The 25761-nt window shown below is 36.1% G+C and overlaps 1 protein-coding gene and 1 pseudogene across 1 annotated transcript in view; one reads left to right on the top strand and one right to left on the bottom strand.

Annotated features, from left to right (window-relative positions):
• IL1RAPL1 (interleukin 1 receptor accessory protein like 1) overlaps nt 1-25761 on the top strand; it is a 709594-nt gene that overhangs the window by 383064 nt on the left and 300769 nt on the right. The gene's annotated exons all lie outside the window — the stretch shown is intronic.
• Nucleotides 7048-7947, bottom strand: LOC132357456 (elongation of very long chain fatty acids protein 5-like; annotated as a pseudogene).

The following is a 25761-nucleotide window of genomic DNA, read 5'->3' on the forward strand; positions in this document are numbered from 1 at the left end:
TAGAAGTCCTAGTTCAGGGTGCCAGCATTGTTGTGTGAGGGCCCTCTTCCACGCTGCAGACCTCTTCCTGTGTCCTCACATGGTGGCGGGGACATGGGAGTTCTCTGGGGCTTCTTTTTTTTTTTTTTAATTAAATTTATTTATTTATTTATTTATTTATTTTTGGCTGTGTTGGGTCTTCGTTTCTGTGCGAGGGCCTTCTCCAGTTGCGGCGAGCGGGGGCCACTCTTCATCGTGGTGCGCGGGCCTCTCACTGTCGCGGCCTCTCTTGTTGCGGAGCACGGTCTCCAGACGCGCAGGCTCAGTAGTTGTGGCTCACGGGTCTAGTTGCTCCGCGGCATGTGGAATCCTCCCAGACCAGGGCTCGAACCCGTGTCCCCTGCATCGGCAGGCAGATTCTCAACCACTGCGCCACCAGGGAAGCCCTAGGGCTTCTTTTTAAGGGCATTAATCTCATTCATCAGGGTTCCACCCTCATGACCTAATTACGTCCCAAATGTCCTATCTCCTAATACCATCACATTGGGCACTAGGATTTCAACATATGAATTTGAGGTGGGGGGGGGGACACAAACATTCAGACTGTAACACTGGGCAAGTATCCTATGGCATATGATACTTTAAAATATTTTACTTTTGGTAAAGATATTTTTCATGTTATCCTAGGTAGACTAGTTTCTTGTGGCTGCTGTGACAACTTACCACAAACCTGGTGGCATAAAACAATATACATTTATTCTCTTTAAGTTCTGGAAGTCAGAAATCCAAAATCAGTTTTACTGGACCAAAATCAAGGTGTCAGTAGGGCTATCCTTCCTCTGGAAGCTCTAGGAGAGAATCAATTTCCTTGCCTTTTCGAGCTTCTAGAGCTACATTTCTTACATTCCTTTGTCCCTTCTTCCATCTTCAAAACCAGCAGCATAGCATCTTGCTTCAGTAACCCATTGATTTCTACCTCTGTAGTCAAATCTCTCTGCCTCCTTCTCAAAAGGAGATTTGTGATTAAATTTAGGGACCACCTGGATAATCCAGGATAATCTCCCCATCTCACAATCCTTAACTTCATTGTATCGGCAAAGTTCCTTTTGCCATATAAAGTGACATTCACAAATTCCAGGGATTAGGACCTGGCTCTCTTTGGGGGCCAATATTCAGTTTACCATACTAGGTAACAAAAACATTCTTCTCATCTGAAGTATCCATTTTCTCAAATAATCCACCCCCTTTGGTCTACCAAGGTTGTTTCAAACAATAGTTTTTCCTCAAGTTTGTTAGCTGCCAAACTTATAAATTATTACAGATAGAATCATTGTAGATCTGTAATATACAGCCTGCTGAGCTACACAAACAAGATCCCCTTTAGCTTTTTATCACGGTTTGACATACAACATGGTCAAGGGAAGACTGTTTCAATGACTTCTCTAAAACCCCATTGAATACTCAAAATGTCATCCATTATGTTGTTGAGTGTTCCTTATGGAAAAATTCATGATTTTTTTAAAAAAGTTGTGTCCCTTAGATTTAAAACTCAAATTTATCGATCCTGATTAACTACAACTAGACATATACGATTCATACTGATTTTTAAAAATTTGTCTTGACTTCCAGGAAGTACAGGCTAAATTTAGTAGATAATTAAAGTAACTATTCTTAGCTAATACTATTGTATAATTATATGTTCTTCACCCACCCCCTCAATAACTATTTCTTCTCTTCCTTACTGTAATGCTTTAGATAATTTATCTTCTGGTCAACAAGCCTATTGCATGGGCCTTTTATTACAATCTATCCCAAAATCCTTTTTGAAAGCAGCAGACATGAATAAAGCAAACACACAAATTTGGAAGATATATAGACCCTATGAATTATGGCCCATCTGCATCTTTTTTGAGTGCCAAAGGTATAAATTCAGTGATAAATACATTTTGTTACTACAAAAGCATTTTAAAATTGTGTTTCTGTGCATTATATAGCTTATTAGAATAGATAAATTTAGATGTCAAGGATATGCTAATTAATGCCAATATAGTCTGTGGTCGTCTTGATTTCATTCAATATCTTCCAATTTTAATAATTTACAACTAGTATCAATGACACTAAGAAAACTTTAAATGGAAATGTATATGAGCTGGCTTTTGTTAATACCTTCTGCAATGAAGACACATAAACACAGTTTTGAAATCATAGGTATATTTTCTGAAAGGTTTCCACAGGATAAGGGCTTCATTTTGGAACTATTTTATACAGGTTCCTCCCCCTGCCACCTCCCACTCAGTTTATTAGAACTTAACATACTATCTGACATAAGTGATACATAAATGGAGTAAATAATTTGTGTGTATCAGAGGCCAAGCATATTGGCTATTGTGGAAGCTTTGAAACCCTGTCCTAGTAGAGAAAAATAAGAAAAAAATATATAAATATAAGGATCAAAAGTCATTGGCCTGCTTTCTCATTTATTCTCTTAATCTAGTTTTTGATGGTTACTCATCATGTAAGGATTTCTCATTACATTTCCAGAGTTACATCTCCAAGAAACCTAAATGATAACTAACTTTAAAATGCCAATATATTAAGCTTTAATTGAAATGCAGCAAAATAAACATGTCTGAATGGGATTTAAGATTTAGAAAAACTTTGATTTATAAAAAGCAATTTAACTCAGAGAACTAAGCATTAAATTGTAACTCAGAGACTCTGAGTTCAAATTTCATGTTCACTGACTCATCTATCCTTTTGAGATATCAATATTTTTAAAAATATATTTAACATTATAAGTGGTTAAACAGACCTAATTCTTTCTGTGATTTAAAAGTTATAGCTGTCTTTTAAAAATCTACTGATTCCCAATATTTTCGATTAATAATATATTTTTTTAAATTTAAATATGAAATATTTTGAAAAGATAGAAATGGTACAGAATAATATAATGCAGTACGTTTAAAACATTTTTACCCAAAGTTCAGAGTAAGAAAACCTATTTTATATCACATTTACATACATACATAAATCTACGAATAACTGAAGCAAACTATCCACAAAACACTGCTTAGATGTACTGCAGTTTACACTGATATTTCCTATTTTTTTTTTTACTTTATTCTTTTTAAAAATATAAGCCTCAATCTTTCAAAGTGATTTCAGACCCACAATACGGGTATCATTCCACAGTTTGAAAACACTGATATACTATTTACATTTATGTATCCACCATTCATTCAGCTTTATAAGATCTTAACATTTTGCCATATTTACTTTAAATAAAAAGAAAATAAAACATTAGATAAATTCCAAGTTCTCCATGTACTCTTTCTTTTCCCTTTTCCTACTTTCACCACAGAAGTAACTGTTATTTTAAATTCGATGTTTGTTTTCATGCATGTTTAACAGTTTTCACTTCCTATAGATGTGGAGAATATAGAGCATAATTTTGCATATTTTAAAGTTTATATAAAGCTATTATGCTCACCTATTCTTCCGAAGTTTGTCTTTTTTTAGTTTATCATTATGTCTTTTTTTAAACTGAAGTATAGTTGATTTACAATATTTTATTAGTTTCATGTGAACAGCATAGTGATTGTTTTTGACGATTATACTGCATTATAGTTTATTATAAGATAATGGCTATAGTTCCCTGTGCTATAAATAATATCCCTATTTCTTATCTATTTTATACATAGTAGTTTGCATCTATTAACGCCATATCCCTACTTTGTCCCTCCTCCCTTCCCTCTCCCTTTTGGTAACCACATGTTTGTTTTCTATATCTGAGTCTGTTTCTGTTTTGCATATACCTTCATTTGTATTATTTTTTAGGTTCCACATATAAGTGATATCATACAGTACTTGCCTTTCTGTCTCTGACTTATTTCACTAAGCATAATATTCTCTAGGTCCAACCACATTGCTGCAAATGGCAGAATTTCATTCTTTTTATGGCTGTGTAGTATTCCATTGTAATTCTGTTCTGAGTAATTCCATTCCCTTGTTTATCATTATGTCTAGATACTTATCAAGTTTGATACCTGTAGCTTAAGTTTATCCATTTTAACTGCTCTATAATAGCCCATTGAATAAATATTACTCATTTTTTTATTAATCAATCTATTGTGATTGGTAATTTAGATTTTCTTGTTATTGTGGCAATAATGAACAATACTGTAATGAACAGTCACGTACCTGCATCTTTATGCTCAGGAATAAGTGTTTCCCTAGGGTCTATAACTAGAAGTGGAGGCATGAAGCAATAAGACTTGCACGTGTTTGACATATATTTCCAAATTGTTCTTCAAAATAGTTGTTCTGATTTGTATATGCAGTAGCACTGTCTAAGAGTTTCTATTTCTCCATATCCTTGCCATTTATAAGTATGATAAAAAAATGTGATTGAAATCTTGTCTAATCTTAATTTATATTTTATTGATCAGTAGTGAAGTTGAAAATTTTCATGATTTTTCGTCGAGTTCCCTCTTCTATACATTTTCCCCATTTTCCTAATGGGATATATTTTTTATGTATGTATGCTATGAGTATTTTTCCTCCTTTTTCTATCTTTTACAGTGAGGCCAGGTCTACACTATCAATATTATAGTAAAAATTAAAGTAATTATTCAAATCAACAAAAGAAAGGTCTCAGACTTGCTGTTCATGCTTACAATCAAAGTGTAGTAGTTTTTCTGGTTTGTTTTAGTTTTGATACTTGGTTCCTCTGCAAGAAAGGCATTTAAAGTAGGGTTTGAGGCCTAAGTTGACCTGAGTTAAGCTCATAATAATAGCTCTCCACTTGGGGTAATGTGTAGCACAGACCTAAATGTGTTCTTGTAGTTCTCATTTTTCAAAACTGCAACAGTGGATCAAATATCTGGTTTGATATTTGATCCAAATATTTGATCCAACAGTGGATCAAATATCTGGTTTAGATAATTTACCTCGGACAATCCATTGTTTCCTTAGTGATTTATTCTTAATATCCTCTCATTCCAAATTATTGGGGAAGTCAGTTACAATGTGAATGAAGAAAGCATACATTTAATATATACTTACTATGTGCAGTATATTGTAGTTGAGGGATGGGTAGGTATGGATATTATGATATAATATCTTACTTCAACAAGAATATGGCTTCATTGGGGTCCTAATACCAATATACATAAATGCAGGGACTGTATGCTAGATTAGATCTGGATCTCAGGCTTTAGTTCCAGTCTCATTCCTTCATGGCCATGCCACCTTAGCATGCCACTTCCTCTGTGGCTTCTAAACACTTAGGTAAATCAAGACCATGTCTATTTTTTTTCTTAGAATGTAAAAAAATGACATGCGCCAAGTCAAGGTTACAAATTTTTTTTTAATCAAAAACATTTTAATGATTAATGTATAGACATTATTTAACATTGTGGGTATATGCAGATGAGCTAAAGCACACTCTGACAGCACACTATTGAATGTTATAGTTTTTGTAATGAAATATGTAAAGACATTCGCAAGCTAGTACCTAGGAAGACATACATTTACAAATATATACATTCTAGATTTGATAAGGTAAATGTAAACAGATGCTGTGACTCCTTCCAAACAGAAAACCCACAAGACTAATTAAGAGAACCAACTGGCTCCCTATAATATGAATGTGCAAAATTAAAGCATGATAAACTGATATTTACATAAATATCAAACCACCAATTCATTTATACATTGTCAACGACCTTCTCAGATGTGTCATGAGTGGTTCAATGAATGTTTTTTCCTCCAATGGAGGAGGTATTCAGAGGCTAAACTCCAACACTTTAAAATGACACAGGCAACAGTCCTTATCTGTTTGATCACTGCCTCTAGGGTGTGAGACATGATTTTATGATAAGCGGTCTTATTTTTAAACAAGTATTTCTAAACAAATCTTTAGATTCAAAGCAGGAAAAAAAAAATTACAGGTGCTATTAGATTTACATTAAACAAACCATCTCTATCCAGTTTCCCAGTTCTCTCATGCTGCAGCTATCTGTTTAATTTTACCTTAAATTTAAGGTCCTTTCCCCACCTTTATTCATTTTGGTAATCTAGGCACATTTTCAAAAGAAGTTTGTGTCAAAACAGATAGCAGTACAGAAATCAATCCAAATTTGGACCCTGGCAACCAGTTCCCCACTGCTCATCTATGGGACTCTGTCAAATGGTAAACATTTAATCATCTCTCTTGGAAAATATATATCTTCTCTCACAAGTGGAAAGCAAAATGGGCTTTGTCTCCTGTATAAAAACACTTAGCACTTCTGAAATTTAAAACGGCCTACTCATCCTACACACTTCCTAAAATCCTGAAGACAAAGAATATATATTTTAAGTTTCATCAAGACTGCTTTAGAACCCCCCTCCCGTTTTACATTATTAATAGTGGCACTCAAAAAAAAAAAGATCTATTAAAAAGTTAAACTGACTGTTCTACTAGATTTGAACCTGCCTGATTTAAAGCCAGTATTACAAAACTGAAGGTGCTGATTTCACACGTACAAGTCACTTGAAATTATGTGTCACACGATAGTTTCATAAATCACGGTCTTTGATTTTTCTGAACGGAGCTATTAGAAATGAATAAAAACTTGAAACATACCCTAATTTAAACTAATAAGCTTTTTAAATTTTAAGGCATGTGTGTTTCTCTACTGTAACAACATTATACAAATTTACAATCACATGCATGATCTACAGTAAAAAAAAAAAGTGTGGATTACAGTGTTATTAAATTGTGAATCACAATTCAGCACCTATCATGCTATAACTAATAAGGCAACAGCAGTGTCGTGTACTACAACAACACGCCCTCCACAGTCTAGTGCAGGGGTCGGTGAGAGCCCAGAAATGTTAAACATCTTATGCCTACTTGGATAATCTGTCTACATTTTCTAGGGGTTTGGAACTGATGGAAGAGGTCCTACGTGAGTCACACTATTGTAGGCCGACTAGTTACAGCAGCTGTTAACGAGCACTGGGCACAATTCATATGTGCTTACAATCAGACGACGTGGTTCAGAAGCTGTCAACCCTTGGGCCTCAGTCCTTACGCTGCTTCCTCGGGTTCACATTGTTTTCCAGGGAAGAAAAGCTGCTGGTGTGGCCGTTTACGGCCGTCACGTAGCCGTTCTGGTGGTCCTTCTGGTGTTCTCTCCTCCGGGAGGCCCCCTTCTTGTTGTAGGTCTGAATATAGAAGTTTGTGAAGAGGGCAATCAGAGAAATCATGTATCCAATCTGTAAATACAACCAACCAAGAGGGAAGGCGCACGGCTAGATGACCCCGCAGCTGGTCTGGATGATGGTCAGCACAAACTGAAGCAGCTGCCCCTGCGTGATGTACTTCTTGCCCCAGAGGTACGGCCTCATGGAAGGGACGGACGACAGACCGTAGTACGAGTACATGTGGATGTGGATGAAGCTGTTAAGCGTGGCACCAAAATAAGAGTGGCCACAGGGGACCCAGTTCATCAGGAACCACCAGATGTTGAGCATGGAGGCGCAGTGGTACACGTGCAGCACTGTGATCTGGTGGCTGTTCTTGCGCAGGATGAAGAAGAAGGTGTCCATGAACTCGATGAGCTTGGAGAAGTAGTACCACCAGAGCACACGGATGATCTTCACGTCTGCTTCTCCTCCACTGCGTGTGCCCTGGCAAAAGAAGTTGTATTGGCCCTCCCATACTCCCGTCACTAACTCACAGAACATAGAGAGAGAGAGCAGTGTGCGTCCAAGGTTATACACCGCTAAACTCCCCCGGCAAGAGAACGGCTGCCTATTCTTCATATATTTTGGTCCCAGCCATACAGTTAGCAACTATAGGATGGAGCAGAGCAAAGTAGGGATATAATTGTCCAGAAGAAACCATCCTTTTAGTCTGGGATCTCGGGGGCCGAGCAATGCCTGGTAATAGGTACTAAGTGCTGCATCAGAGTGTTCCATTTTTAAACCTCTTAGGCCGAGGGCAGCTGCGGCTCCGAGAAGCGGCGAGGCGGCGTTGGCGGCGGCGTCCGGAGCCAGCCGAGCTAGGAGGAGGCGGGAGGGAGGCGCCGGCCAGCAGGACCCGCCACCACAAATTGATATTCATAATGTACCTATGTAACTTACTAACTCCGTACCATAAAAATGACATCTATTGTGCTATTCAAAAGAATAATGGTGAGATTAATTTTTTAAAATATCAATTCATTGTACCACGTAGTTGGTATGTACTTGTAATTTAACACAAATATAAATATGAGTATCTTTTTTTTAATTCTATCAATAGCTCTTTGAGTGAGTATATAAATTCATTTGTAAATGATACCAAATCTAAATTTGAATTCTTGAATCTAAGCCATGGGCCAAGGGGTATCTTGCCTCTCATCCTTCTCCAAATACCATGGAATTGCCTCTGACCTCACCTCAGTTGACTTACTACTCTTAAGCTGTAAAATGATTTGTAATATCCCATCCATATCTAACATCTCATGGTTTTAAAGACATTCTCTTCGTAGTTATTTGTGATGTTACAAACATAGGATAAATTTCTTTGGTGAAAACAGTCTTATTTGACCTTGATGTACCACTTGGCATTTTTGAAAATAGAGCAACTCTTCTGCTATGTTGTTTCAGAGAAAACAAATTCCCATATTATCCCAAACTCCTCAGTATAAGGCTATCAGTATGTTTAATTCTTCATGAAGTTAAGGTTTTTTGTGATGTGGTGCCAAGAAATAATTTTGTGATAAAACAAACACTTGGTTTACTAGAAAATACTGGCATCCTACAAACATGAATTCATTAGAGAGGAATTCTGAGCTGCAGCTTTCATTAACTAAAATAACTGTGCTAGTTAATGTCCCAGAAGTTCTTAGTAAATATAAAGTACAAGAAACTGTCAGTGCTTCAAAAGCAGAGATAATATCTTATCCTTTTTATAACCTCAGTTATTAACTAGAACTTGCCACATAGTAGGAGACCGATAAGAACATTCATGGATTGGAGTGTTAAGTCATTAATTTTCAAACCTGTATCCTTTAAATAACAAAGGATTGTCTTCTATTATTTCTCAAAAAGGTGGGTATGTGGCCCATAGGTTTCTTACCTTTGCTTTACATTCCTTTAGAGCTATGATAAACTAAAGCATTTTTTAGGAAAAGTGACTTCTAAAATATTTTTGTTAATGTCTCAAATGTGCAATTATAGTCTGAAGATCATCACGGCATAGATAAGTGCCTGTGGCATCCATTTTTTATAGTAGCAACCATTGTTTATGTGTTTCAAGTGCTGCCTGCAGAATTTTTTCTTATATGAGAAATATAAGTAAATCAACATTATAAAGTCTATAGGATCTAAAAAATACAACAAACTAGTGAATGTAATAAAAAAGAAGCAGACTCACAGATATAGAGAACAAACTAGTGGTTACCAGTGGGGAGAGGGAAGGAGGCAGGGACAATATAGGGGTATGGGATTGAGATATACAAACTATTAGCTATAAAATAAGCTACAAGGATATATTGTACAGCACAGGGAATGTAGCCAATATTTTATAATAACTATAAATGGAGCATAACCTTTAAAATTGTGAATCACTATATTATATACCTGTAACTTATATAATATTGTACATCAAGTATACTTCAATTTAAAAAAATAAAGTAAAATAAAAGCCACCTGAGGCTAAAAAGAAAACATATACCTATGCAAACACCAAAAAAAAAAGTGTATAGGAGATTGGAATATTGTTTATGACTAGAAAAGCTTGACTGTTTTTATTACTAGATACTTATATGCATGTCACATGCAATATAACATTTGATTATGAAACAATTTTAGAATAATTAAGGTAAATTAATTGATATTCATGAAATAACCATGACTGCTACAAGATGGCCATTTGGAAACTTGCCCTAAGACAGGGATCTGCAGACTTTTTCTAAAGGGACCAGATAGTACATATTTTAGTCTTGTGAGATATATAGTTTTAGTCCCAACTACTCAGCTCTGCTTTTGCATCACAAAAGCAGCCACAGAAAATGCAAAAAAGAATAGGCATGGCTGTGTTCCAATAAAACTCTTTTTTTTTTTTTTTTTTTTTTTTTTACAAACACAGGCATGGGCCATAGATTGCTGACCCCTGTCCTAAATAGCCATTGACCTCATTCAATTTTAAGAATTTGAAACTTTTAGCAAAAATGTTACAGTTCTTCATGTAACTTGTAAGAACAGTAATTTTTTTTAAATAAATGAATGAATCTCAAAAAAGGAACCTAAGTTTCATTTTCATTATTTGAATGGAAACATGATTTTTTTCTTATATTTGATTATACATGTATTGAGCTAAACTTACTTGCTCTTACCACTAGACTAGCTGTCATTAAATATACTTAGATAGTAATTTTTTAGATTATTTTCCCTAGAATATTCTCGAATCTTGGACAAATGTCTCCTTATCATTGCACTTTAGGTTTCATGTCTGTAAAAATAAAGGGTTAATCATGATTTCTCGAAGGAATCTTCAAAGTATACAGTTCCATGTTTCTATGGGTGTCATATCATTTGCCAGTAGGAACAATGTCCTTGTTTAGAGACTTCTTTTAAAATTCTTTTATTGAGAATGTCATTTCTCCAAGAGATCTTATTCTCTTTGAAAGTCACTTCTAGTTTCTGTATGAAAAAAATGTCTTTTAAAATCAATACCAGTGAAAGTTAATCAGGCATAGAATGATTACAGGATGCCTTGCTTATCATTGGAAAGCCAAGATAGTTATCTTTGTGATTATCCTCACATCTGATTTGAAAGGACAGAGGGGCAGCTTTTCTGGCCATCCCACTCTTACTTTGTGAAATGTCCCCACTATAATCCCTTTGTAAGATGGCTGCCTGCCTTTATTACCATATTCTAAAGAGATTAACCAATATTATGCCCAAGTGCCCAGGATATCCCCAGCCCTACTTCCATCTTAAATTTATCACAGATTCAACATAGTCATAAAGGGAATAATCAGAAAATCTTCTCACATCTCATCTCATTATATTATTGTGCATAAGGAAAAAATAGTTTTAAAGTATAGAGAAGAATGAATCGGGTCATGCAGCTGCTTCCCAAATGTTCAATTTCCGTCTCCATTGCCTCCATTATTTTTATCCCTGAAATGCAGAAATTATTCATATTGAGATACAACAGTTCCCCCACCCCAAACCAAGTCTTCAATGCCTGCTTCTTTATTAACGCATAATAAAAGATAACCGTAAGGATGTCGATGCAAGTGGCAGGCAAAGATCACCAGGTTTCTTCTTCATACAACCCTCTGCAGGGTTTTGCCTTCCCAGCAATCCCATGTCTGTGGGAACTGGTTTTTCCTCCTCCCTCCTCCTTTTGAATGGTTAGAGTGGAAGCAAACACATTTTTACAAAGTGACCCCACCTCATCTGTAGAGATATAGCCAGAAGTTGGCTCCTGACCCAGGCTGAGCTAATCTGAGTCCATTCTCAGGATTTTAGAGTTAGAACTGGGAAATGATCATCCAGTGAAACTTTGAGCTCTTAAATGGCAATGTTGCAAACTCACAGGCTGTTGGCAGTAGATATCTTCTGACATGTGCTTTAGAAATAGAACCAAGAAGTGATTCTACCGGCGGGGGTGGGGGTGTGGAGAGAGAGAGGGAGAAAAGGAATGAAACAAATATATAATGAGAGGCAGAGTTGAGATATGAAGAGCAAATTCTGGTTTCTCCACAGTTTTTGGATAAGGCTCCATTTCACACCATCACCCTGCCCTTGGATTGTGTGAGATAGCCATATATGCGTTTAAGAAACTACCTTTTGCTAAAACTAGTTCAAACAGGTTTCCATAACTTAAAACCAAAAGAACTAATTGTGAAGTTTATTTTTTACTGTAAACATTCTATGAAATATAGACTATAAATATAATGCTTGCAAAAATATTCTTTTATGGTGCTAAATTACTGAACAGAATTAATTACCCACAAGATACTCCCCAGAGAAAGAGATCACAAAATGTGTGTGTGTATAATATTTTTTTTTCAAAAAATAAGTTTTGAGTGCCTTCTGTGAACCAGGCCACAGTAGTAGGTAGGCAACAATGAACAAATACAAAAGTGTCTAGTCTATTGGGGGAGAGATATATTAACAAAATACTCACAAAAATTAGTAAATGATTAAAGGCTATGGAAAATTCTGTGGCGGAGAGATAAGGGACAGGGAGCCAGGTAGAGGAAGCAACATATGTGAAGGCCCTGTAGCTAATTCAAGCAAAGAACTCCAGTGTTGCTAATCCAAAGGATTTTTTTCACAAAGCCATTTATTAATTAGGTCTTGAAAGCATCACTTCTGTTTTCTGATTACCATATTTAGCTCTCATGTAGGAAGGGCATTTTTTGTTTGTGTTCCAAATTTATTTCTCAAATAGTTTAAGACCCCTATTTCCTTAACATTATTCAAGAAAGACATGTAGTATACAATGTTATTTGCACCATCAATTTGTTCAGCAAACTTTCTTTGTAGTCAGATCAAAAACAAAAAAAATCATCTCAGGTATATTCATGGTTTTACCACGGATCCGTGAGTGGATTAATGAAATCCTCCTTAGAGAGCTGCGATTGTGGTAGTGTTCCAGCACATTATTCCAGGCCACCAGCTCCATCTCACTCAGATAGGGTCCAACAAAAGTATGTGAGCCCAGAGCCATGGGAATGTTCATCTCCATCAAGAATTAATAGGAAAAGACACTCTCTTTAGCAAGATTTACTTAGGAAAGCAGCATGCAGTGCTTTCTTGGGCTAGCATCCCTCTGTTCTTAAACCGCAACCAATGCTACTGTAACATTTCGGTAGTAATCTAACAAATGGTGTCAAGGATATAAGAGAGAAAAATTATACTTTGTGATTTCTCTAGGTTTCTGAGCAATGCATGAACTCTTTAACTGTGTACACAAAGAACTGTACATTTAGTTGCCATGGCACTGCTTATTTGTTGTCTTTAGGAGGAATAAAATGGTACTTTAACTACTGTGACTCATCCCCGTAGGTATAATTGATAAAGCTACCTTTCCTAACTTTGAACCAGAATCCTTCAGCGGGCAAAGACTTTTTGTTGCTTTTGTTGTTGTTAAAGAAAAGATACTTGTTCACAAACCTAGGCTTAACCCCGTTCTCGACAATTGATAGCTTTAAGCAAAGATCACAATTTACTGAATCTAACTGTAATAATTCACATGTAATAGATGGACAACAAATCAAATGGCTGTCAGGGAAATAGCATTTTCCCAACATGTGTCCTCTTGAGTTACTGTGTCTAAGCACTGACGAATGCTTGCTACTAATGACCCCTGGCATTAATAATGAGGCTCTAATCAAAGATCTGTTACATAACCTGCCCTTGATAAGAAATACTTAGTGTTCCTTAGCATATGGTCAGGGGAGAGTCCGGTGAGTATTAGGTATGTGAATTTAAAAATCCCTCACTATGCACCTTAGTGATGGAAAGTATGAGTGATTCTAGGACAAACGTGAGAATCCATGTGTATACTTATAGGTGTGACACCCTCGCATAATTATTAAGACTCTCCTCTGTGCTCTCATAATACTGTGCCCATGCTTCCATCATGACACTTTTCACTTTGCTTCATAATTTTCTTTCTACACCATTGAGTTACCAGCTTTTACAAGTAGAATAGGCCATTATTATTATTGCTGTTGTTATTATTATTCTTGATTACCAAGTGCCTAAGAAGGAAGGGCTCAATACATGCTCGCTGTATTATTCTCAAAGAATCTACTTTGAGAAAGCTGTGTTCATTATGTCTTAACATTCTGCAAGAGATACAAAGAGATGAAGGAATTAAGTCTGAGAACCATGAATTACTGGATGTCCAAGATCAACTCTCTTCTAGGGAAGTGCCCTGGGTTGAGGTTGGCCTAGTAATAATAACTCTGATTTCACCTTATCCAGAGAAGCTTAGGAGAAAACACCCCAGGATTTAGAATGCTCTTTTTAATTTTTTATTAAATTATTGATACCTTTGAGAAGACTCTAGAAGCTACACTTTTGGAAGTCCTTAGGAGCAAAGACAAGTTATTTCCTGGACCTGGCATATATTTCAGAATGAAACAAATGAAACATCCTAACAAATTGTCTTTTTTTTCCTTTTTTTTTAATTGAAGTATAGTTGATTTACAATATTGTATTAATTTCTGCTTTACAGCAAAGTGATTCTGTTATACATATATATACTTTTTTGTATTCTTTTCTATTATGGTTTATTAAAGGATACTGAATATAGCTCCCTGAGCTATATAGTAGGACCTTGTTGTTTATCCATTCTACATATAATAACTTACATCTGCTCACCCCAACCTCCCACTCCATCCCTCCCCCAACCCCCTCCCCCTTGGCAACCACAAGTCTGTTCTCTATGAGTCTGTGTCTGTTTCGTAGATAGATTCATTTGTGTCATATTTTAGATTCCACCTATAAGTGATATCATGTGGTATTTGTCTTTCTCTTTCTGACTTACTTCACTTAGGATGATAATCTCTAGTTGCATCCATGTTGCTACAAATGGTATTATTTCAGTCCTTTGTATGGCTGAGTAGTATTCCATTGTATATATGTACCACATCTTATTTATCCATTCATCTGTCAATGGACATTTAGGTTGTTTCCATGTCTTGGCTATTGTGAATAGTGCTGCTGTGAACATAGGGGTGCATGTATCTTCTTGAATTATAGTTTTGTCTGGATATAGGCCCAGGAGTGGGATGGCTGGGTCATATGGTAGTTCTATGTTTAGTTTTCTGAGGAACCTCCATACTGTTTTTCATAGTGGCTGTACCAACTTACATTCCCACCAACAGTGTAAGAGGGACTCCTACATCCTCTCCAGCATTTGTTATTTGTTGAGTATTTAATGATGACCATTCTGACCAGTGTGAAGTGGAACCTTAATGTAGTTTTGATTTGCATTTCTCTAATAATTAGCGACGTTGAGCATCTTTTCATGTGCCTATTGGCCGTTTGTATTTCTTCTGTGGAAAAATGTCTATTTAGGTCTTCTGCCTATTTTTTTTTCTTTTTTTTTTTAAATTTATTTATTCATTTATTTATTTATGGCTGCGTTGGGTCTTCGTTTCTGTGCGAGGGCTTTCTCTAGTTGCGGCAAGCGGGGGCCACTCTTCATCGCGGTGCGCGGGCCTCTCGCTATCGCGGCCTCTCTTGTTGCGGAGCACAGGCTCCAGACGCGCAGGCTCAGTAATTGTGGCTCACGGGCCCAGTTCCTCCGCGGCATGTGGGATCTTCCCAGACCAGGGCTCAAACCCGTGTGCCCTGCATTGGCAGGCGGACTCTCAACCACTGCGCCACCAGGGAAGCCCTTCTTTTTTTTTAATTTATTTATTTCATTTATTTATTTTTGGCTGTGTTGGGTCTTCGTTGCTGTGTGCGGGCCCTCTCTAGTTGCAGTGAGTGGGGACCACTCTTTGTTGTGGTGCGCAGGCTTCTCATTGTGGTGGCCTCTCTTGTTGCAGAGCATGGGCTCTAGGTGCGTGGGCTTCAGTAGTTATGGCTTGCAGGCTCAGTAGTTGTGGCTCGCAGGCTTAGTTGCTCCACAGCATGTGGGATCTTCCCGGACCAGGGCTGAAACCTGTGTCCCCTGCATTGGCAGACAGATTCCTAACCACTGAGCCACCAAGGAAGCCCCCTCCTACCTATTTTTCAATTGGGTTGTTTGTTTTTGGTTCTTGAGTTGTATGAGCTGTTTGTATACTTTGGAAATTAAGCCCTTGTTGGTCACATCATTTGCAAATATTTTCTCCCATTCTGTAGGTTGTCTTTTCATTTTGTTTATGGTTTCCTTTGCTGTGCAAAAGCTTGTAAGTTTGGTTAGGTCCCATTTGTTTATTTTTGGTTTTATTTCTTTTGCCTTGGGAGACTGACCTAAGAAAACACTGATTCGATTTATGTCAGAGAATGTTTTGCCTATGATCTCTTCTAGGAGTTTTATGGTGTCATGTCTTATGTTTAAGTCTTCAAGGCATTTTGAGTTTATTTTTGTGTATGGTGTGAGGGTGTATTCTAACTTCATCGATTTACATGCAGCTGTCCAATTTTCCCAACACCACTTGCTGAAGAGACTATCTTTTTCCCATTTTATATCCTTGCCTCCTTTGTTGAAGATTAATTGACCATAGATGTGTGGGTTTGTTTCTGGGCTCTCTTTTCTGTTCCATTGATCCATATGTCTGTTTTTGTGCCAATACCACACTGTTTTGATTACTATAGCTTTGTACTATTGTCTGAAGTCTGGGAGAGTTATCCCTCGTGCTTTGTTCTTTTTCTTCAGGATTGCTCTGGCAATTCTGGGTCTTTTATGGTTCCATATAAATTTTAGGATTCTTTGTTCTAGTTCTGTGAAAAATGTCATGGGTAATTTGATAGGGGTCACATTAAATCTGTAGAATGCTTTAGGTAATATGGCCATTTTAACAATATTAATTCTTCCAATCCAAGAGCATGGGATATATTTCCATTTCTTTGAATCATCTTCAGTTTCCTTTATTAACATTTTATAGTTCTCAGCATATAAGTCTTTCACCTCTTTAGTCAGGTTTATTCCTAAGTATTTTATTTTGGGGGGTGCAACTTTAAAAGGTACCCTAACAAATTGTCTTGAATCAGATAACTCCCTGACAGAAATGAGGCAAATTTTTCATCACTAATTTTGCCTTTGCAATAAAATTCCTAAGAAAGAAGTTAATTTGGCAATGGTGAAACAAAAAATTCTGCAGCATCAACACTGCAGATACAAATGGTACTGAAGGTAGTAAAATTGAGAAGTATGCATCTTTTATCTTTAGTAGTAATTTTTATATTAAAAACTCACCACCCAAACTGTACTAAATTTATTGTAGGTTATACAAAGGTTTTGAGAAATATGAATGTGATAATGTAAAAGGGATTAAAATTTTATATTCTGTGAGATTTTACAATTTATTTTTCTTCCATGATATAGAAACAAGTATTGAAATCTCAAAGTTATTCCACATAGTAATACTGTAAATACAATAATGTATTATATTTAGAAAACTTGGCTCAATTTACTACTTAGAAAAGTAAGTAGTAGTATTTTGCATAGTTTAATGGTTGGCCTTCTAAACAAATGCATTTAGTTCCTATTCTCCCATGATAACCTCTATGTTATCTTGTATAATTCTTTGTGATCTTTGTTCTCTGTTTTAGTTTCTCTAACCACATCTAATTTTGATTTAATTAAAAAATCAGATCCCTCCCTGTGATAGACTATGGACCTCTTCCTAGCTTGGTGGCCATCCCAAAGTCATTTCTGTATCTTCCATTCCCAAGTGGCCTGCAATATTCATCTGGAATCCATTCAACCCTGTTTGCATTTAACAATACTCAGTATATTGGAGAAATTTTCCATCTTCTTTTTAAAAAAATATCTTAATATACCTAAATTATGGTATAGTAAGACTCCATTAATTCAAGCTAATTGGGGAGAAGGTGACTTGAATTTATAGGGAAAGAGTTTGTTGTTGTAGTTGTCTTGCTGTTGTATAATTTAACTTTAGTGTTTTTACTTGGAGTGATATCTGAAGTGAAGAGCTGTGGAGTGGCTTTCTGTTAGAGAGCCTTCCTGTTTACTAGGTAACATGGTATTTGAATGTAAAGAGGGACCTCTCATAGGTTGAAAAAGTTTGTTGCCCTTAGTAAGCTGAGTGATCTCTGAAAACTTGTTTACATTCTCTAACAGCATATTAAATTTATTAATAGGAAAAAGCATACCATAAATAACGTTCCTATTTTTATGACTCAAACAATGCATTAATTTTCTAACTTGATCCTGTAAGAAAAAACAGTTCAAACAGAATAATATTATACGGGAAACTTACATAAACTTATGCTATTTTACCCAGAAATCTTAAGAATCACCAATACACCTGTGTAACTGCTGGTGTCTCATTTCAAATGAACCATTTAACCGTCCATAGAAAGTAGTTTCTCCAGATATTATTTAAATGGATACCAGGTTTAAATATTTAACTTTTATATGTCTTTTGTCTTATTATTCAGTTTACACTTTGACTTTTTAAAATGTTAAGGGTGCATTGAAATTGTACATTTTAGGTTTAAATAGCTGAATCATAGGTGGACAGCTATTAAAAATATGCCCTATTATGAGAACTTGTATAGTGACAGGAATATCAGTGAATGGCCGAATTAGATTATGACCTTTAACTAAACAAGCACTTCTTGTAATTGTGATTGTCTTGGGGCTAACGTATGTGACTATGACATTTGTTTCCACCATGATTTTATACCTATTTGAAAAGACATGCCATATGTCACAGGTATTCAGTTAAAATATTTCAGTGTAATTATAGCTAATTAAATCATACACACAATCACAAAACTCCATTCAAGAAATATTTGGTACAAATCTAAAGCATACTAAAAGGAGTAAAATTTAGTGTGAAGGGTCAGATAGCGCTGCCCTTGATCTTCCCAAGAGATTCTAATCATTGTCAACTGAACTTCTAGATGTTAATTAATGTGACACAAAAATCAAGCCCCGTCTCCCCTTACTTTGACTAATTATACATTTATTTGAGTTTTAAGTTCCTTCCATTCAATTTCAAAATGGTGCCTTAAGCTTATAAAGCCCCTCAGAAGCTTAAGGATAAGGCAGATGTAGTTTTGGTTGTAATTTTAAATAAACTATTTAAGTTATTTCATTGAATTCAGTGCTGCTAAAAGAAAGTATTCTTGGTTTTGTGGGTACTTGAGAAAAAACATGTATCTTAAAATTAAAGTTGTTCATTTTCATAGGATCATAAGACTGCTAATACTCTGGTGATAATGAGGTCGAATGGATTGAAATAGCATCCTTCATGTTATGCTGATGATGTCTTGTGTGTTAGCATTGTCATCTGTGTAGACAAGGAGGTGCCCCATGGTCACTTCAACACATGTGAGCTTTACCTGAGTAAGAGTTTCAGAAGTAGACAGGAATCATGTAATTTTTCAGCCTTTTCCAAACCTTTATAGTGATGCAATATTGAATGGATGTACAAGACACTAATGATTTCATGTTAGTCAACACCATGCCACATATATTTGGCTGCACATGATACCCATTCATAATGACGGCACCAGCAAGATACCTAAACATTCCTGAATAACCCCAAATACTGATAATGGAATGTATATTAATACAATCATTTTGTAAAACTGTTTATTAGTGTCTACTAAAGCTGAACATCTACAACCTATCCATCCCCTCCTAGGTCTACATCCAACATACATACAAAACAAGTACATGAACGTTCATAGCAGCACTATTTGTAGTGGCCTCAAATTGAGAACTACCTAAAGGTCCATCACCAGTAGAAGGAATAAATAAATTGTGGTGTGGTCACCTAATGGAATAATTTACATTGATAAATATGAGTGAACTCTATTATACATAATAATGTGAATGAATCTCATAAACATAATATTATATGAAAGACACCAGGCTGAAAGTGTATATAATGTATGATTTCATTTATCTAAATTTTTAAAATAACACAAGCAAATACTGTTGGACATCAGGATAGTGATTACCTTTGCTTAGGGGAGAAGTGATGGCAAGGGACCATGAAGAAAACCTCTTTGATGTTGTTATACTGTTCTGTTTCTTGATCTGGTTGCTGGTTATATAGGTATGTTCAGTTTGTAATGATTCATCAAGATATATACTTATAATTTGTGCATACACACACACACACACACACACACTGATACATAGATATATAAAACACTTCAATAAGAAAATTAAATTATTGAAAAGTTCTGAGGTTAAATATGTTAAATTGAGCCCAAGTGTTCATCTGCGCTTGTATTAGTTTCCTAGGGCTACTATAACAAATTACCACAAACTGGGTGGCTTGAAACAACAGAAATTTAACCTCTCACAGTGCAGAAAGCCAGAAGTCCCAAATCAAGGTATTGGTAGAGTTGGGGTTTTTTTGGAGGATCTGCAGGAGAATCTGTTCCATGTTCCATGTGGCTCTCCTGCCTTCTGGTGGCTGCTGGCAATCCTTGCCATTCCTCGCCTTATAGACACATCACTCCAATCTCTACTTCCTTCTTCACATGAATCCCCCCCCCACCCCGCCCCGTATTTCTTCTCTGATATGAACACAGGCCCTTGGATTTAGGGCCCGCCTGGGTAATTGAGATTATTATCTTAATTATGTCTACCTTTTTCCAAATAAGGTGGCGTTCACAGGTTCTAATAATCTTTTAGGGGGGCCACCATTCAATCTACTGCCATATTCCTTCCTCAAACTCCATGCAAATCATAGAAATAGAAATATAAAAATATTACACAGACAAAAAATATGAGAAGAGAGGAAAACACAAGAGATAGTTTCAAGATTTTGGAAGATGGAAAGTGAGTATTGGATGATTTAGCAGAATGCAAGAAGTTAAAATTGGGTGTCAGTAGAAAGCAATTACAAGCAGATGCAGGGTTTGGAGATACCAAGTACTTCTGGATGCAGGGGTAACAAGTGGGGCAGAAAATAGTAAGTTTGGTTGAAAGTCTATATAAGGAAGTTAAAGATATCCTCCCCTGGCCTAGGCATCCTAGTGAGTAATTATCCCATACCTAGGCAGACAAAAAATGAACTATCCATATGAAAGAGAAGAATCAAAGTGGCCCTAGGCTTGTGGAACTGAGGAATTGCCGAGGTAGGGAGGGAGGCACTGTACTGAAACAAAGGGATTAAGAAACAGTCCATATTTTGAATGGTGCTGACAGCCTCCCCCCACCCTTCTAAGTTCTTCTAGGAGGACACTAGTCAGGAGCTTAGAGGTTTCTTATCTGGGGAAAACTCTGCAGCCAAAGAGAAAAGACCTGCAAACGAAAGGACTAAAGTCCACTTTTCAATCATACCACCATACACACAGAGCTTTCATTCTGTCAGCCAAGAGTTACAGTGTATTTGAGGAAAGCTCACAATGTAAAAGACGGAGATTTTTTTTTTAAACATACAGATAAAAAGAACTCTGAGGAAACAAAGACTGTTCAGGAAGATGAAAGCTTAAAAAAATTATAATGAATATTCCCCGCTACATTAAAGAAGCAATTTATAACATCCAGGATACTATAAAAATGGACATTCAGGGAACTCATAAGAACTTTTGAAAGATTAAAATATTATAGCACAAATCTTCCAGAGTGTAGAACAAATTATCAAAGAGAGGAGAAGATTTTTTTTCAAAAGGAGATCAGTACAGGAGGTCTAATTGGAATTTTAAAGACCTGGGGAAAATGGAGAAAAAATAGAGAAGAGGAACTTATAAAATAAGTAATGTAAGAAAGTTTTTCTTAATTGATAAACTTAATTTTCCGTATTTAAAGGGTTCAATGGGTGATCAGCAGAAGGCATTCAAGATTATTCATATCAAGGCATGTCTGCCAAAAGTTTTAGAACACCAAGGGTAAAGATTCTAAAAACTTTCCAAAAGGGAGTGGAGAAAGGTCATATACAACGTCATGGGAATCAGAATACATTGGACTTCTCAAGAGCAATATTTGAAGCCAAAAGTCAACTAAGTAATGTCTTCCAAATTTTGAGGAAAAATTACTAATTACTTTCTACCTACAATTCTTTATATAGCCAATTAATCAGTTAACCTACAAGAACAGATGTATAGAGGTTTTCAGAAGTACGAGATCTTAAAAATATATCTTTAATATACCCTTTCACAAGAAGGTCCTAGAGGACATATTTTGCCAAAATGTGTGAATAAACCAACAAAGAACGGTTAAGAATCAGAGAACAGGGTACACATGGAGAGGAGAGGGGAGGACAGGAGAGGAGAGGAGAGGAAACCTCTGGAGAGAAATATATTGCTGACAAGTAATAGAGAAAACAGAAAAATGAAAACATGAAAGAAAATGATTTTCAGTTAAAGAAGCCAATAGGAATTTAGGTGATGTACATATAAGTGGAACGCTCCCAGAAAAGCAAACCACTCAAGATCTCTGAACACTTGCTGTATGTTTCGGCCTTCTCTATTTCTTCTTAACATGCCCTTTCTCCATCTTCATTGTTGCTACACTAGTCCTTAAAAGACCCAACTCAAGATGTAATCTTTGCCAAAATGTAGGGGAGTATCTCTATGTCCTTGGTTAAGGAAAGCTTTCTTAACATAGATACAAAATACAGCCATAAAAATAGAAGGTAAAATCTGACCACATTATAATTTTAAACTCTTGTGAAGCAAAAAAATTTCATAAACAAGTTTAAGAAGACGGTGACAAAATGGAAAATTGCATTTCCATTGGTTATCATGATAAAAACTTGGTACATAAAATATATCAAGAATTCCAAGTCAAAAAGAAAGGTACACAATAAAATAAATTCATGCAAAAATGGTCAAAGTTATAGCATATAATTCACAGATGAAAAAATCCAAATATGAGAGGATGGGCAACTTCACTTTTATTAGTGCAGAACAAATTAAAACAATGATGAGTTATCCTTTTAACCCATCAGATTAATTTTAAAATGTAATTAGAAAATCTGGTTATCAGTTGTTGGGGAAAATTGTTGGGAAAAATGTGGGAAAAAAATTATACCCTCAGATGCTGCTAGTGGAAGTATAAATTGGTGCAACCATTTTGGGGAACTATTTGGCAGTAGCCCATAAAATTGTAAAACTGTATGCTAGGATTAATATATATATTTTTTGTTGCATAGCATATAACAGCAAAAAATTAGGAACAATATGTCAAAAGGGAACACCATAACTAAAATATATAATACAGAACACTAAACAGCAAGGGAAAGAGATAAACTAGATTTCTCTATATATCAACATCAGTAGATACCCAGAACATAAACTTCAGATGTGAATAGAAGATTCCAGAATGTTATACACAAAGATAGATGGATAGAGTGACTGATTGATATTTATATAATAGTAATTGATAAGTTCAATTAAATACAGCCCAAAATTATAATAGTGGTTGCTTCTGATAATTGGGAAAGGGAGTCCTGGTCATGGTTTGAGGGGAATTAAGCTGTTTTAGTAATGTCTTATTTCTTTAAAAATAATTTGAAGCAAGTATGACAGATGTTAAAGTTGATAGATCTGGATTGGGGTGAGGTATATGTATATTTTAAGAAATATTATTCTTTGTATTTTAATGAGTTTTTTTCTCAGAATAAAGACAGAATGATGCCTTTTCCATGAAGCCTTCCTTGATCTCTAAGCCAAACATCATCTCTGTCACTCCTGTCTCTATAGCTCTTATGAGTTATGCTATTCTGCTTATTGGGTTTGTCTCTTACATAAATTGAAAAACTCCTTATTGAAAAAATGGTGTCTTGTTCCTTTTTGAATCCGTCCACAACACCTGGACAGATAGCTGATACATAGTTAACACCCAATAAGACTTTATTAAACAGAACAGAGAAAAAATAGGTTGGTTTACATAGAAATACTTGCCTCGCTTTAGGTGACGCTAGAAAATTTTTAAATTTTCAACTTTTCTGTATTTCTCTTTGCATAATGGACCTATGTTTTCTGCCAACTTCAATTGACATTCTTTCAGAATAGATCTCTAATAAAAGTGAAATTACAGTGTTTTATGTTCATATGTTCCTTAGCATGTTGAAGATTCTCCAGACAGTAATTACCAAAACAAACCTAGGCTAGCATGGTGATTAAAAGCATCTGCTTCAGTTTTTCCTTTCTCAGAAATACGTATTCTTTTTCCTAATGCTGAGTTCTAGACTGTTGAATGGGATGTGGCATTTTTCTCTGTTACTTCTTTGTGTCACTTTGGCTCTGTTGACCACTTTAGTAATGTTAACTTCTGCCTGTCAACACCAATTAACAATTTTTTTTAACATATACTGGGTCCACAACAGAATTTGTTTCCTGCTGTTCATTTAGAGTCTACTTGTTAAGCAAAGCTTGAATACAATATGGCATTTGCTTTGCAGTTTTTTTTTTTATAATTTCAAGTTTCAAGGCTTCAGTTTTTCCACTCTCATAAATAAAACATAACGCTTTTATTTTTTTCAAAGTTATCAGAGTTTGTGCAGTTGAACAATGCCCAACTTGCAAATGAATACTTTTGAAAATACATATGGTGGATATATAAGTACATATGTGAACTCATTTGGCTCCAATGTGAATTTATTAAATGTGCTATGCCGAGTTATCTTTTATCAAAAGAACTGTTAGTAAGTGAAGATATCAAGTGCGCTTCCTCATACATACATAAAATGCTAAATTCAGGTTTTAATGCTGGCTTTTAAAGTGACTTTTTTGCCTGCTACTTATACTAAAAGGATGCCTTTATTCTTGAAAGTGAAATGTGTTTTTAAAGAATACTTTTCTTAATTTTTTTAGATTCCTTTTGTTGTTGTTTTCAGCTTTCTCTGCTGTTTCAGACTTAGGACCGGATATGCCCGACTGCAATGGCCCCCTCAACCATTATCTGGCTTTCCTTTGAGACAGTACTTTGCACAGAGTGTGTTTTCTTAGCTGGTTGACTCCTGTGATTGCTGGACTATATGTGCTGTGCGATGTGTCTCACAATTGGATCTGACTAGTGATCCTGGCACTTTGAAAGTGTTCTTTTCAGGTACCTTTTCACCCGTACACACAAAAGATGTGCTGATGATAGCACTGACTTTTCAGAGTGATCTTTTCATCATAATTAACATTAAAAAAATTCCCTGAGTTGAAATATACAATCCCGCGTGGCTTTGATGCTTCTGTAGTTAAGAAGGGCAGGAACAGCCTTGGGGAACACTTGCTGAATTGGCAGCATAAAGCAAGTCACATGTACCTCCAGATGAGCAGAAAAACAAGCTGATTTCATTCATTTTACCCCCCTATATTACATGGACTGGCTGGTCATTTACTTATGTTGTCACAACTGACCCTTAAAGACAATTAATCCGGCTAAAATTCATGTGCTTTATACCCATAGTATGAGGTATGCTTCTGAGGTGGCTAGGGTTTTAAAGCAGGAGCTATATTATAGGTGCCTGGCATTTTGCAAGCTCTTATGAGCACACTGTTAGGCATTCAGGTATTAGAAGGGTTTTGGAAATCCTGCTCAGCCCCTGGCATCTTTTCAACCCTCTCTCGATCTCTAGTCCAGCTGTTCAATTAAAAGAAATGAAGTTGAAGAGGCATCAGTGTAGCTCCAGCTGGTGCTATGGAGGTTGGCGTTATGCTACCAGATAATGCACGCATTCTTTTTACTCATGTGGAAGGCTGCCTTGCTGTGTATTTCTCAGGCTGTCAGAAAGATTGATTCTTGAAATATTTTGAAAAAATGCTAAGTACTAGCTACTTTGGGTATTTACCCAGGGGCATTGCAGCTGCCTGACATTGCTGCGTGGCAGCTGAGCAGTGATCGGTGCTATTTCTCTGATTTGTTTGTCTTTGTCAGCATCTGAGAGGAAGGAGGTTCAAACCCAGAGTGGGGCCCTCCTCCCCCAGTGATCTCATCCAGGCCATGGCTTTAAATATTCTCTGACTTGCTAATGACTCCCAAATTCATTTCTTTGGCCCTGATGTCATCCGTGAATCTCAGACTCATACATCCAGCTGCCTGCTAAATAGCTCAGATTTGATGTTTAAGAGGTATCTCAAAGTTAAAATGAACAAAACCAAGCTCCTGATCTGTCCATCCATATGCAGCCCCAGTTGCTC

The sequence above is a fragment of the Balaenoptera ricei genome, chromosome X, assembly GCF_028023285.1.
Source record: "Balaenoptera ricei isolate mBalRic1 chromosome X, mBalRic1.hap2, whole genome shotgun sequence".
Classification (NCBI taxonomy): domain Eukaryota; kingdom Metazoa; phylum Chordata; class Mammalia; order Artiodactyla; family Balaenopteridae; genus Balaenoptera; species Balaenoptera ricei.